The sequence below is a fragment of the Urocampus carinirostris genome, chromosome 10 (genome assembly GCF_059441175.1).
Source record: "Urocampus carinirostris isolate Australia breed hairy pipefish chromosome 10, RoL_Ucar_1.0, whole genome shotgun sequence".
Classification (NCBI taxonomy): Eukaryota; Metazoa; Chordata; class Actinopteri; order Syngnathiformes; family Syngnathidae; genus Urocampus; species Urocampus carinirostris.
The window spans coordinates 1960551-1975630 of NC_142358.1; the positions used below are offsets into that span (position 1 = coordinate 1960551).

At 40.1% G+C, this 15080-nt stretch overlaps 1 long non-coding RNA gene across 3 annotated transcripts; it reads right to left on the reverse strand.

Moving 5' to 3' along the window:
• Positions 1–10356: 10356 nt before the first annotated feature.
• On the reverse strand, positions 10357–14706 carry LOC148357463 (uncharacterized). 3 transcript variants are annotated; one of them, XR_015851549.1, is made up of 4 exons: positions 14634–14706; positions 13442–13556; positions 11494–11723; positions 10357–11262 (listed from the first exon to the last, which is right to left on the reverse strand). It is a non-coding gene; the product is annotated as an uncharacterized LOC148357463 (long non-coding RNA). The 3 variants fall into 3 exon arrangements; XR_015851548.1 differs by having other exon boundaries at positions 14608–14637; XR_015851550.1 differs by lacking the exon at positions 14634–14706 and having other exon boundaries at positions 10357–11245; positions 13442–14167.
• Positions 14707–15080: the final 374 nt, after the last annotated feature.

Below are 15080 nucleotides of genomic sequence, written 5' to 3' on the forward strand. Positions count from 1 at the left end.
TCAAGAGACATCTCTCTTGTCGTAACCATGATTCTTACCAATCCACTTAGTCCAGGAGCCATCTAAAGTGTGATAACAGCACTGTTTTTGACTGCTAACCGCATACTTAATCTAAGCAAGGTGCCCAATTGAGGACAAAAAATTGATTGGGTGCGTCCCTATTTTCTACTCAAAATGCACTGATTCCATTTTTTTCCTCAGAATTTAATTTTCCAAGCTCTGACTGTTCAATTCAATATTTATTTCCCTGCACTTGCTGTATAAAAGTAACATTTACTGAACATTGCAATGTTTTTTTCTCAATTTTTTTTTCGTGTTTCTGAATGCCAACGTGTTGCAATTTGGAATGACCTTACGATTGTTTCATGTTTGTGATCTGAGTTTTTCCAACAGAATAAAATGTCTGAGTGAGGGCTTTCCTAAGGGTTGTATAATTTAGTAGAATTATATATTCATTTTAGATGTAAGAACACTACTTCATTTTGTGCCAAATATTACATTATTATTGATAATGTACTGATCAAGGAACCCCCCAAAATCTGTCTTTTTTTCCTTTTTCTTCTTCTTTCTTTCTGTTTTTTTTTTAAATCTTTTTCTTTCCTTTTTGTTCTCTTGTCGGAAAATTGCGTCCTCTTCTAACTTTTAAAACTGGCATTGCCCTTATTTTCTAGACCAGCTGTGGGCAAACTACAGCCCGTGGGCCAAATGCAGCTCAAAACGCTTTTTAATGTGCCATTTCAAACAAAAACGGTCCAAATATAATATAAATGTCTACAATAGATAAAGTGCTACTAATGGAAAAACAAACCCACAGCACATCCAGCAGCAGCAATGTCTTTCCATTAGTAGCACAACAACACTACAACAATACTAAAAAAATACTACAAAACTATAGATATCAAATTTAAGTCAAGTCAAGTCATGTTTATTTGTATAACCCTTAATCACAAAAGGTCTCAAAGGGACAGACCACAGATTATTGCAAACCACGGACTATTATCACCTGATCTAAAACCTACATGAGGGCAAATAATACACAGATACACAGATATTGTCAACATAAAATATAGGTTATTCATATTCTATAGAATTGAAGTGTGTTTTAAGCTTAGATTTAAACATTTCCACTGAGGTTGCAGATCGAATCTCAGGGGGAAGAGTATTCCACAGCCCCGGGGCCCGAATGGAGAACGCTCTCGAACCTGGGGATCTCTTCTTGGCTCATGGGATCACTTGGGATTTAGTAGTTGAAAACGGGGACCTTAAACATGCTATTACTTTTATTTCGGAAAGAAAAGAGATACTCCACAACAATGACTGTAATACTATTACAGTAATACTACATTACAGAAATACTTCTACATAAATACTACAAAAATGACAACAGGAATATTACAAAAATACTAAAGAAATACTACAAAAATACTAAATGCTACAGAGCTACCACTACAATAACACTGTAATGCAAAAATACTACGACAGAAACATTATGACAGAAATACAACAAAAATACTACTACAGAAGTATTACAATACTATAAAAATACTACAAAACTAGATATCAAAATGAGTCGGCCAGCCTGCCATGCCCGTATGACTGCCTGATTCGCCTGTCTGATTTGTCCGTATGCCTGCCTGAGGCGTTCGTCCGCCTGCCTGACTCGCCTGTCAGCCTGCCCGCCATGCCCGTCTGCCTGCCCACCATGCCGTCTGTCTGCCTCCCATGCCCGTCTATCTGCCTGACTCGTTCCTCCGCCTACCTGACTCATCCGTCCGCCTGCCTGACCCGTCCGTCGGCCTGCCTGGACCATCCGTAGGCCTGCCTGGACCATCCGTCGGTCTGCCTGGACAATCCGTCTGCCTGCCCGGACGTCGTTTTTTTTCTTTTTGGATTTTGTGTTTCTGTTTTGTGGATTTCTGGAGCCGCCCCCTGATGCTGATAATGGGGCATCGGTTCATTTGGTGGAATATTACTTTTTTTCTTTTTGGATGTTCCGGTTTTTTGGACTTCTGGAGTCGTCCCTTGAGGGGGGGTTCTGTCATGATTACCGATGTGTATCACCTGTGCCCGCGGTGGGATCTTATTGGCTCCCGTTCCGTATTCAAACCCAGTCCTGTCAATCCCCTGTTTTCAGTCCGTCTGCAAACCTCGGTTGTTACAAGGCAAGACTTTTTCGACCCTGACTAGCGCCTGTCCCGTTTTTGCTCCCGTTTATCTCCGGCCACAACCTGTCATGATCCTGACCACGTGTGCTCTCCGGTCCCGGCTTACGACCCATTTTTGATCCTGACTACGTCTACTCTCCTGTCCAGGCTTACGACTCATTTCCGATCCTGACCACGCTTTGCTCTCCCAGTCCCGGATACAGACCAGTTTTTTCATCCCTTACACCACCATCGCTCGCTACGGAAGATCTGCTTCCGTGTTCGGGTCAGAATCCGAGTACGAGAACGACTTGATTCTTAAGTTTGGCATTCAAATATGTGTTTTAAATGTATTTGATGGTTCCAAAAAATGGGTTTGGATTAGGAACTAAAGTTTAAGCTCCATGTCAGGTTTCTAAAGTGAATGTAGGGTTCCAAAGTACATTTAGAGCTAGGGTTACGGTTTGAAACAGGGTTAGGACTAAAGTTACAGCCAGTGTTAGGTGTAGGACCAGGGTTAGGAGCAAGGGTTTGGGTTGTTAGGGTTTTAAATTTAATTTAGGGTATCGAAATAAGGCTAGTGTTTAAAACTAGGGTCCAGACTTCCTTTGATCAGCACTGGATAATTATTTTTATTAGTACTAGAGAAATTGGGAAAGTGGCCTTGAAAGTCTTTCAAAAGTGCTCGAATTTTCCCATAAAAAGGTATACGAATCCTGTTCTAGGCTTAAAAACTTGTATCGTCTTTTACATTGAAAATGGACATGAACTCCCTATATGCCAAAAACTAGGTTTTCCTTATGTGTGTAAAGCTAGCATTGTATTATTTTACATAGTAAGCTTGCATTTCCTTTGTTCTCAAAATGCTAGCATCACCTTAAACCTAAAGTCTTTGGCTCTGTGCAAAAGTCGAATTTTATTTACACTGAAAACAGGTATGATGTTATATATGTTAAAATAATGAAGTTGATTTCAATGTATATACACACACATACGTCAACAAGACCCAGCGGCCTACAAAGCAGCGAAGCAGAGCGGCAAGAGCGGTGTGACCGGAGGAGGAAGCGGGGTTGTCGGGCCGGGCTAACCGCAGCCTAAAGGCTAAACCCTTCAAAACGCCTCTCCCATCCATTTTCCTCTCCAACGTTCGCTCTCTGGACAATAAACTGGACCGTTTACAATTGGAACTAACCGCGAGATGACGAACTGCTGCGCTGAAATTCTGACAAAGTCATGGTTAGACTTATCTGAAGCTCAAGGAAGGTCAGATGTATCGACGTCTCGTTCTGTATACACGTGTACACGAATGACAATAAAGTATATCTGAATCTGAATCTGATATACTCTTGAATATTTTTACCACTATTGTCCGAGGAGCCTCACCTTCGCGGATGTGAATTTCACAGAGGACACTTAGCCCTGCTCCAGAGTGGCTGCATGTGGTAAGATCTGTGTTCCAGAAGGCCGTGGTACTATTTTCCTTTTTCCCAGTGGTCTGTCCTTTTTCGGCTCGACCTTCGGCGGTCCTTCGCCCTGCCCTCACATTTTCTCTTTGTCTGTGCAAATGTAAGATCTCAAGTTTGACCTGCGCGATATTCTCTATATAAATCTTCATTCCAACTTAACAACATTATGTTTTCCCTACTTCCCGCTTGCACTCAAGAAAATACACTTCAAAAGCTTGCATTGTCTTCTTTTAGGTCTGGCATTGTCCCTTTATTTTTGGAAAAAAGTTAGTCAATCCCATCGTAGCATCTTCTACACCAAAAACTGGTTTCTTGCACGCCGATACCTTAATTTATCTCCTTTTGTAGTAAACTTGCATTTTTTTCTTTTTTTCCCTTCAAAAAGCAAGCATTGTGTTTTTGTACACCAAAACTGGCTTCTTCAAAACTTGTGTGTCGTGTTCTTCTACCCCAAAACTAGCTTTACCATCTTTAGTTAGCAAAACTGGCATCCTTTTCTCTTACATTGAAAACAGAAATTGTCAACTTATACATTAAGAACTTCTTTGTTTTCTAAAGCTAGTGTGTTATCTTAAAATAAAAGAGCGTGCGAGAGAGAAAGAAAAAGAGAGAGGAAGAAAAAGAAAGAAAAAAGAAAGTGAGACAAAGAGAGGAAATGAGAGAGAGAGAAAGAGAAAGAAGGTGAAGAAACACAAATTGGGAAAAAGAGAAAACTAAGAGATAAAGAGATAAAGACAAACAAAGATAGAGAGAAAGAGTGAACAAAGTGAGACTGAGAGAAAGGGCGGTAGAGGAGCAAAGAAGAAATCTGCAGGCCAAGAATAAATCTTCAGGCTTGAGAGCATTCCTCATCTGGGCCCCGGGACTGTTGAATTATATGCCTTTGGAGATAAGATCTCCAACCTCAAGGCAAGTTTTTAAATCTAGAATTGAGAAACATTTCTTATTCGAAAGCTTGTGATTGATGCGGACCTCATACTTTTCTTTCCCTGTCTTTTCTGGCTCCCTGGTTGGTGTTGAAATGAGGGTGAAGGACGTATCGAGATGAGTCAGTGGAACAGCACCATGACCTTCTCCCAGCGTTGTCTCGTGGGCTGGATTCAATCCCTTGGTGGGCCTGATCCGGCCCACGAGGTGCGTGTTGGATACCCCTGCTCTATGTAAAGAAAGCGCATTTGGTTGGATGGCCTCATTAATATTCCTCCCTAGATGAAACTCTCCTTTATTCAGCGCAACTCAATTAAGACAATCCTATTAATAAAATATCCCAGGCATAACTTATGCATAATTCATGAGGCGCTCATGAGTTATTTATGCAGAGCGCCAGAGGCTGCTCCAGTGGTTCCGTCTGCCCCGAGTTCTGATAGCTGTCAATGGAGTTAGCTTCAGAGCCAACTCCCTTTTTCTCCCCCGAACCTCCCAAAAAAGTCTCTGTGGGGCTTTTAAGCTTCTTTGCTCGCTCCCGGTTTTGATCTGCTGTGCTGAGGAGAAGAAAAACAAAATTAGTGCAATTTCAGTTCTGGTCGTCATGTTGTCAGGCAGGAGTCGAGATAACGAGGAATCGTTAACATTTTCTTTTTTTCCCGGAGTCATATTCTTGCTGGTGCGATGTTTACAGTATTTTCGGGAGTATGAGTTGCACCAGCCAAAAAAATGCAAGATTAAGAATGAAAAAAACAAGTATAATTTTTATTCAGATAATAAGTTGCATATTTGGGTGACTTCTTTTGGATAAAATCCAACACCAAAAACATACATTATCATGTTGAAGGGCCATTTAAAATAGAAGAGAACAAAGGCTGAATCAGTTCATATGGTATACTAATGTTACATGATCGACATGCCTAATAATTTCAGTAATAACGTAAAATCCATCCATCCATATTCTATTCCCATTGTCTTCATCAGTGGGGTGCTCGAGCCTATCTTCCGGCAGTGGGCAGGGGTCACCCCGAACTAGTTGCCAGCCAGTTGCAGGGCACACAGAGACAGACAACTTAATTGCTCATTCACATCTAAGGACAATTTTGACTAGCCATTCAACCTGACATGAATGTTTTTGGAATGTGGGAGGAAACCAGAGAGCCAGGAAGAAAAAGCATGCAGGCTCCGCAGCCACCCTGATGTGAAATATAAAGAGTTATTTTGATAACTCAAGCATAAATAACATGCTTACCAAACTATCAGCCTCCATTCAAATCACTGAATCTAACCGTTAAAACACTGCCCACAATCGGGAGGTAGACAATAAGCCTCTTCGCTTCTTTCTGCTTCAAAAAATGTCCGCAACAGAATGCATCAGTGGGATTTGTGACCAGGACATGAAAGTTTGACTATATCAATCCAATTTTAGGTAACTTGTACTGGCTTACTGTCTTAAGATGGGACTTTAAGGTTCTCTTACTAACATACAAATGTTTGTATGGACTTGCCCCCTCTTATCTCTCTGATTTGATCTCCCCCTATGTTTCTGATCCAAAAATGCTGTTTTGCTTGTGACTCCAAGAACCAAGACGAGATCTGCAGGCTCGAGAGCGTTCTTCAGTAGGAGCAGTAGCTCAGGAAATAGAGCGATAGTTTTAGGATTAAGGGATCCCAGTTCGAATCCCGTCTTGTCCGTGTTACATGCCGAAGTGTCCTTGGGTAAGACACTGAACCCCCAATACCCCCAATAAGCAGGTTAGCGCCTTACATGGCTGCACAGATCACAGCCGCTATTGGGAAATGTGAAACAAAATGTAAAGCACTTTGGGAAGTCATTGACTTGAAAAGCGCTATATAAATGCAAATTATTTCATTTCAGATCATTTCTTCATTCGGGCCAAAGTACTGTCGATTCATATGCCTTTGGAGATAAGATCTGCAACCTCAGTGGAAGTTTTTAAATCTAGAATTAAGAAAACAATTCTATTCTCAAGCTTCTGATTGATGCGGACCTCATACTTTTATTTTCCTGTTCTTTCTGGCTCCCTGTTTGGTAGTGACATGAAGGAGAAGGACGTATCAAGATGAGTCAGTGGACCAACACCTTGACATACATGTTATTATCTCCATTCACCAGCCGGCTGAGATGGGAAGCTGCGTCATTGCTTTCATGGACTTTTTGAACAATTTTACATATAACCTATGTTTTTCTTTATTGATATTGTTTTGTGTATTGTTACCCAATGCAACATGTATTGAAGCCTGGTCATCCTGGACGTGGGATTACCTCTTAAGTGGCCGCTTCCCAAGGTTTCCTATTTTCCTCCCATGTTGAGGTTTTTGAATGTTTTCTCACCCGCATATCAGTTTCAGATCAGGGGATTGCATAATTGTGGCCTGTGCAGTCTTTTGAGACATTTTGTGAGTAAGGGTGTCACAATTAAAGGTGACTTAACTGGGCAAAGTTAAAATGATCAACGTGGGCCTAGAGCGCCCTCTTGCAGTTTAGTGTGACAATGACACGTGAAGTGATATACAGTGCCATTAACAAAAATGTAAAACTCAATGTGTTTATCAATTCACTAAGTAGCACTATGAAAAAAAACCCTGCAACTTATACTCCAGAAAACCAAGTGTTCGACTCTAGATCTTGAAGCCACTTATTCATTTAGGTTGTTTACCCCAGTATTGTGGTAGTTTTTACGAATATTGTTTTCTAGTTTTTCGGACTAATTTTTCAGAATATGTTTTTTTTTGTAGGGGAATATTCAGTTTTCATTTGTGAGCAGGCAACAACATATTATAAACACTAATTGTTTAGAAAAAAAAAACAAAAAAAAAACTATTGAGGAAACACAAGGAAAAAAAAATCTGATAAACAAAAAAATATATTTAAACAAATCCCCTTAACATCATAAAATCCCAGAAAACCAGAAAAAAACAATTTCAACAAAACAATATTTAAAAAAAGTTAAATATTCCTAAAGGAAAAAAAAGAAAAAAAGATTGTGGGAGACAAATTTTTTTGAAACACTAAAAACAAACCCAAAAACAAAACATGAATTAACTCCTCAAAAGCCCCAAACAGAAAAAAAGATAAATATTCCCCGAAACAGAAAAAAAAAAAATAAACATATATTTTTGGAAAAATGTAATAATGTTGAATACAGTAGACCAAAAAAAAATCTGAAAACTTCTTACAATATTCTGAAAGATTCAATATCTATATCACACACACACTCACAGGCCGATAGCCGAGTCAGCCATGCAAGGCGCCTACCAGCATATTGGAGGCATTATATCAATGACAAAAAATTTAATTCAATTAAAATGTATCAGAATCTAATCTAATCTGATCTGATCTGATCTGTTGTCATCTGATCCGATCTGATGTAATCTAATCGTATTTATTAATCCCAATTTCCGTGCGTTTGTGTTCGTATGTGGCTGAACTGATTTTCTTAAAAATTGACACAGTTCTTTAGGCCTCCTGGAGTGTATCTAGTTAGGTGCCAATCACCCACAAAAGATACATCTGCCTTCATGTACACTCTTTGGCACTCTCTAGTGGCTTTCTGGTGCCTTTTCAACATACCAACCCCCAACAACCTTGCCCAAGTGGAATGCCTGGCAAAATAAAGAAAAAAAAACCATTAAAAAATAACAAAGCAAATATATCCCTAAAAAAAACTGAATTGTATTTCCTCTCATAATATTTTTTTTTCAAAATTAGGAAAATAAATATTAAGACTGGGTGGAAAGTAAGGAGGGAGGAAGGGAGGAAGAAAAGTAACATAGAAAATGGGAATGAAAGTAGGAAGAAACAAAGGAAGTAAGGTAAGTAGGAATAAAAGAATAAAGCATGTTAGCATAATCGTGATCTCCTTTCCATCATTTCTCCATAAGCGACAGATTTCTTTCTACGTATGTGACACAAAATCAACCATACCCCAATAAAGTCCTGCCAGCCATCATACTTGGGCTAACCCCTTCAAGCAGGTGTCTGGTGCCTTTTCAACATACGGACCCCCCCGGAGCCCACCTGTCCCTTTCCCCGCCTGCCTGTGATGGACACGGTCCCACCGAGACCCGTGGACGAGCTGTCAGCGCCAGTGTTGTGCCCAACACCGGCAGCTGCTCTGAGGAGGACGCACATCGAGTCAGATTGGACCGGCAGGACTCCAGGACCCGTGTCGCAGGACAGACCAGACGCCTCCCTCCGGGTATTACGCCTCACATACCCCTAATACGCCCCATCTCACATTGGGAATGTAAGGGGTGGGGGTCTGTCCATTTGTACACCAAGATAATACGTCCGCAAGCCACCAAAGATTGCTGCCTGTTTGGATTTAGTGGAAATCTGCCAATCACAGTTTTGTAATTTTCAACACCGCCACTAGAGAACGACAAACAACAAGACTAAAGATTCCTCCGTCCTCATACCCGCTAAAGCATACCCGTAGGTCTCAAATTCAATTGACTTGAGGTCGCTGGGGCTAGGGTCTGAGTGAGGATGGGCCGGATTGGGTTTTCCACAAGAAAACTTCCGATTAAAAAAAAACACTGTTTTCAAATATCCTTTTAAAAAATACAACAAAAATAAAAAGCAAAATATCAAGAATTAATGTGAATATTGATCAATCAGTGATAAATGAATTCATAATTGGTGTCAGAGGAACAGTGTGTATTATCTGACTACTTTATGTTATTGTTTAAGTCAGGGGTGTCCATATTTTCTCTGTTGTTTGCTACGTGAGCTGTGTTAGAATCCTCTTCTTGGACTTCAGTTCTGCGTTCAAAACCATCGTCCTAGAGGTCCTGCTGGAGAAAGTATCCCAACAGGGGCACTACATCTGCAGCTGCAGCTCTAACCGCCCGAAGACCTTGAAACTAGGCAACACCATCTCTTTCACCCTGACGCTGAGCACCGGATCCCCCCCAAGGATGTGTGCTGAGCCCTCAATGTTTACCCTGTATACTCGGACTATTCACCAACTCAACTTCTAAACATGATTATGACGTTTTCTGACGACACCACCTGTTTGAAGATCCTGGGCATTCACATCTTTGAGGACTTCTCCTGGTCAGCCAACACCTGGGCTGTGGTGGGGAAGGCCCAGCGACTCCACTTCCTGAGGGTGCTCAAGAGGGAATAACCTTGATCAGAGGTTGCTGGTGATCTTCGACAGAGCCACATTGAAAGGTTTTTGGGCATACGGCATCACCATATAGTATGCTGGGAGCACGGCAGCAGACAGGAAAACATAGTAATCAACATGGTCCAAAAGATCATTGGCTGCTCTCATCCCAATACAGTGGATATTGCTGGCTTGCGATACTTTAGCAGAGCAATCAACATTATAAAAGTTTCTTCCCAACCCAGCCAACCCCTCTTTGACCTATTGCCCTCTATTGGGTGCAACAGATCCCACAAAATGAGGACAAATAGGCTCAGAGACAGCTTCTTCCCCAGGGCTATCTCCACCCTAAATGAAGCAAAAAAAAATTGAAATTATGTTTTGTAACTTGTTTTGATTTTCTTTCTTGTTGTTGCTAAATAAAACTATGGTTGCACTAATTTCATTGCACTATTGTTACGATGCACTATTCTTTTTCATTGCTTTAAAAAGATCCCACAGATTTTGTGGTTAATGGGGACCAGAACCACCTGCGAAAAAAATCCCTGCGAAGTAGCGTCACACCTTTGTAAAAGGCTCCAAAGGGTTAAACCTACCTCGAGATTATGTCATTATCAAATGAGAGTATATGACTGAAAAAAAATAACAATTATAGAGCAACAAATATTAACACACAACACATAATTGCAGTTTAATGAAATGTTTAATTGTCATTATACAAAACAAAAACGAAATTGGAGGGCGAAAATCTGCTTTCAGACTAAGAAAAAAAATTGGAGAGCGGCCAGCTAGATACATGCTAGCATCGGTTGTCTTTGGATGGAGACAGATATATCCAATGATTAAAATAAAACCGTCCCAAATGTTGCGGATTCCCACGAGTTGTTGCCCCAAGTCATCTGTTTCATTGTTAATGGACTTAGGGTTAGTAAGATACAGGGTCCAAACCAGTGGCTTCAAAAAGTTGTTAGCCTAGCCGTTAGCAGTAGGTCGGACCAGCAGCACTGTTACTGCATTGTCTGAACGCCTCCGAGTCGCTTCTGGAACCTGATAATAATCCCACATAACAGCCGCTGGTGATCACAATTTAACTGCACTCTTATGACTTTCCTTAGAGTCCAATTGAATTGATTAATTTTTTTGTCAATCTAACGAGCAGCCAAAAGCTAGCTGTCACTATGCTTCTTAGATTGTTTACTGAGGCAGGAACCGCCTGCTTTTTGACTGACAGTTTACACCACCCTATCAGAACACATACACGGACAGTTGCAGTGATATTAAACCTGCAATAACCATAGAGCTAAGTACTGAGGGGTATCTGTATCATTATAAACTAGGCCAGCTTTCTAAGCACTCAGTTGTCCATCCATCCATCCATCCATCCATCCATCCATCCATCCATCCATTATCTTCCACATATCCAGGTTCAGGTCAGGGAGGCAGCAGCCTCAGCAGGGAAGCCTTGGCCTCCTTATCCCCAGCCATTTCATCCAGCTCATTCGACAGAATCCTTAGGATTTACCAGGCCAGCCTAGAGATGTAGTCTCTCCAGCGTGTCCTGGGTCGTCTCCTCCTGCGGGTGACACATACCTGGAACACCAGCAGTCCACAGTGCCTATTTATCTTGATAGTCTTGTCTTTCTTTATTCTTTATGTAGTCTTTGCTAAATGTTTTAGCCTGGAGTGCCATGTGTAATCTCGTTGTATACAATTTTTCAAAACGTTGATATCAATGCCGATAAAGACAATTCATTCAATGTTTTCAGGGACACAAAATTGATGTTCTATTGCTATGTTAGCGCCACGCATGAAAGAGCTCACCTGCGGCACCCCCACCTGTCTCTGCTCAGGACAAACGGAAGCTGTTTTTATACACCAGGATGAAGCCCTTGTCAGCTGTCACTGCCGAACTAGCACGCCAAAATGGACGCTCTGCTCCGCTAAATCTCTCATCTGACGTACGCCTCTAGCGTTAGCATCGTCATGGGCAGTGGCGGGTGGAGGCCGACATGTGTCGACAACCAGGGGTGGAATCTACCATTTCCGTTGGCCTAGAGGAACAAACACATTGTTAATTGGATTTAGTACAATACAAAATAAAATATCTAAAATATAATATATGTAAAATATGACACCACAATATGAAAAAATAATGATAATTTATCAGTGTGAAACAGATATACATTGTTGGAATCATTTATACTGTAATATGAATATAATATAATATAATATAATATAATATAATATAATATAATATAATATAATATAATATAATATAATATAATATAATATAATATAATATAATATAATATAATATACATTCCAAAAACATGCATTTCAGGTGAATTGGCTGGTCCAAATTGTCCCTAGGTGTGAATGAGCGAGTGAGTTGTCTGTCCCCGTGTGCCCTGCGATTGGCTGGCAACCAGTTCAGGGTGTCTCCTGCCCACTGCCCGATGATTGCTGGGATGGGCTCCAGCACCCCCGCGACCCTACTGAGGAGATGAGATGAGATAATATAATATAATATAATATAGTATAAAATGATATGATATGAAATAATTCAGTTAAAGGTTCTTACCTACTGTATGTACTAAAAGGATAAACAAAATATATTTTTTGTTTACCCTTCGATACCTTTTAAAAAAATAAAGGTATCTTTATAGCATATATGTATACAAAGGTAAATAATGGTCGACCTTGTGATTATATCACTTTTTGTTTTTGAAAGATATTTGTATCCCCTTGGCCGAAAGTTTCACTAATTTTAAGTATAGTTTTCTTATTTAACTATTTGAACCTATTGTTTAAATAAAATTTGAATTCAATGTAATATTTTTATATTTTTATTTTTATATATTATTTTATGATTTTGGAAATGCAATATAACTATAATAAAATTAATTATATTTTCTTATTTTATTTTTTAATTGTTATTTCTTGTCGAATTTAGAATGTAATTAGTTGTTAAAAAATATGTTTTACTATTTTCATTTGATTTCCACTGAAGGGAGATAAATACTCAAAACAAGTAATGTGCTCGTTTTAAGTACTGTTTTACAATTTTGCTATGTTAAAACAATTAAACAAGAAAAATATTTACTTAAAATAGCAAAACTTTCTATGACAAATGGATACAAAACTAAAAAATACAAATTTCATAGGTATGATAGTTCATGTATTTTGTCTTAGTGTTCAAATAAATGTTTGATTTTTTTTAACGGATGACTGTTTTTTTGTACTACTAGGAGACACTAAATATAATACACCGTCCCTTTAAAACTAAGAGAAATATTGGAGTAATAATTCACTTTTGCAGTGCATTGTTTAATAAATATATTCCTTTTAATATTTAATAAAGAAATATACACTGTATTACATTTCAACACACCTATAATTTAAAGCATGGGTACAGGCCATTTCAGGCCTCAAATGAAACATTCTGGAAAGTAAACACAATTTGTGCATCAAAGTAAAGCATAATATTCATTCTGCAATCGAAAAATGTTATTTCCTTTCTTGACCAAAAATTCCCACCTGGGGTCTGCCGCTGACCTCAATAGAGAGCTGGACGTGTTTTGGATGTTTTTTGGATGTGTTTTGGATGTGTTTTGCCCCTGACAGCTGGCGAGTGTGAGCAAATCTGTATGTTTGAACCCACTGACCCAGCGGTGGCGGCTCTGGGTCAGGAAGTTGGACAGGCTTGGGGCACTAAGGTTGGAGAGACAACATGTGGAAACACTTATTTTACGTTAGCGCCGCCACTTACCTGTCGTGTCATGCACGGCGACGCTTGGAGATGAGAGGGCAGCTGCAGGTGACGGTGTGTAGGTAGGGCTATGCGAGTCAGGGGGTTCTTATCAGGCATGTTAAAGGCATGATGTCTGGAGGGAAAACAAAAACAAATTTGTTTCATATTTATATTCTTTATGGTATTCTTCTTTTTTTCCCTTTCTCCCAGCATGCTCTCTGTGGAGGATGTGCAAGCTTCCACATCTGCACGTCTGTGGACTTCAGGTGGAAAAGTGAGGGAGAGCGAGTTAAAAAGGAAAAGGTGAGAACACAGACAGTGAAAGAGAGAGGTAGGTGGTGGGGTTATTGTGAGAGAGAGAGAGAGATATATATAGAGAGAGGGGATGTGTCTAAGTGAAGAAAAGGCACAGTGAGAGAGTAAGTGAGTGAGTGAGTGAGTGAGTGAGTGAGTGAGTGAGTGAGTGAGAGGAAAGAAAAGAGAGAGGGTAAAGAAACAGAGAGGAAATAAGACAGAGGGAGAGGGGATGAGGGAAAGAGGAAGAGGGAGATATATGGGAAAAGAAAAGAAAGAAAAGAGGGGCAGAGAGGAAAAAAGAGAAGGAGGTACAAAAAAATAGAGTGGAAGAAAAAGAGGGAGAGGAAAAGAGAAATAGGGGAGCTGAAAAAAGAGAGGAAGGCAGAGAAAAAATGAGGGGGAGAGAAAAAAAACAAGAGAGGGGAGGCAAAGAAGGAGCGAGGGAGAGAGAGGAAAGAGATTGGAGGTAAGAGAGTGTAAAAAAAAAAAAAAAAAAGGGGGGGGAGAGAATAGAGAGGGCAGCAGAGAAAAAAAAGTGAGAGGGGAGAAAAAAATGGTAAGGCGACGAGGGCAAGTAAAAAAGAGAGGGAGAGAATGCAAAGAAAGAGATAGTGATAGAGGTAGGGAAAGGAAAGAAAAGAAAGGTGAGAGAGGAAACAAGAGAGGGAGAGAGGGAAACGAAATAAAGAGAGGAAACAAAACAAAGATAAAGAAAGGGCAAAAGAGGGAGAGGGAGTGAGAGAGCGAATATGCTGTCACAGCAAATGTACTTCAAAGTGACGGGTCAATGCGTTGTTTGAAAATGCACGAGCAAATCCGAACTGAGCCTTTCCCCACTGGGGGGTTTGGAACAACTAAACCGACCACACATATACCCAACCCCCTACCTCTCCCTTTCCTTCCTCCATCTCACCATGCAGAGTCATCCAAGTGTTTGCACGGAAGAGACAGCCCCCGCCCTCTATTAGCATGCTTGGCTTAACCGCTCCCATTTGCTAGGCTAGCAAGCAAAGACAAGCAAAGACGCTAACATGAGGCGACGTCCCGCCCTTTCTTGTACTGTTGTGCTCAAGACAAAAGATGTTGACGCAACAGTTAAAGGCTTGTTTCAAAACAGGCTGCTACACATGCTAGCAAATTTAGCTAAAAAAAAAAACAGCTCTCAGTTTATAACCCCTTCACCCCCGGCATCTTGTTCTACTTAGATTTACTAAAAATACGCATATTTTTCTTTATCCAGAAATATGTTTCTCCTCAAAACCATAAGCTAGTCTTATATTAAAATGTTATCCTGAAAACTAGCCTTAGCTTTTAGGTTGAAAACTAGCAAGATGAAAAAGAACTGTCTCTTTTCATAGGT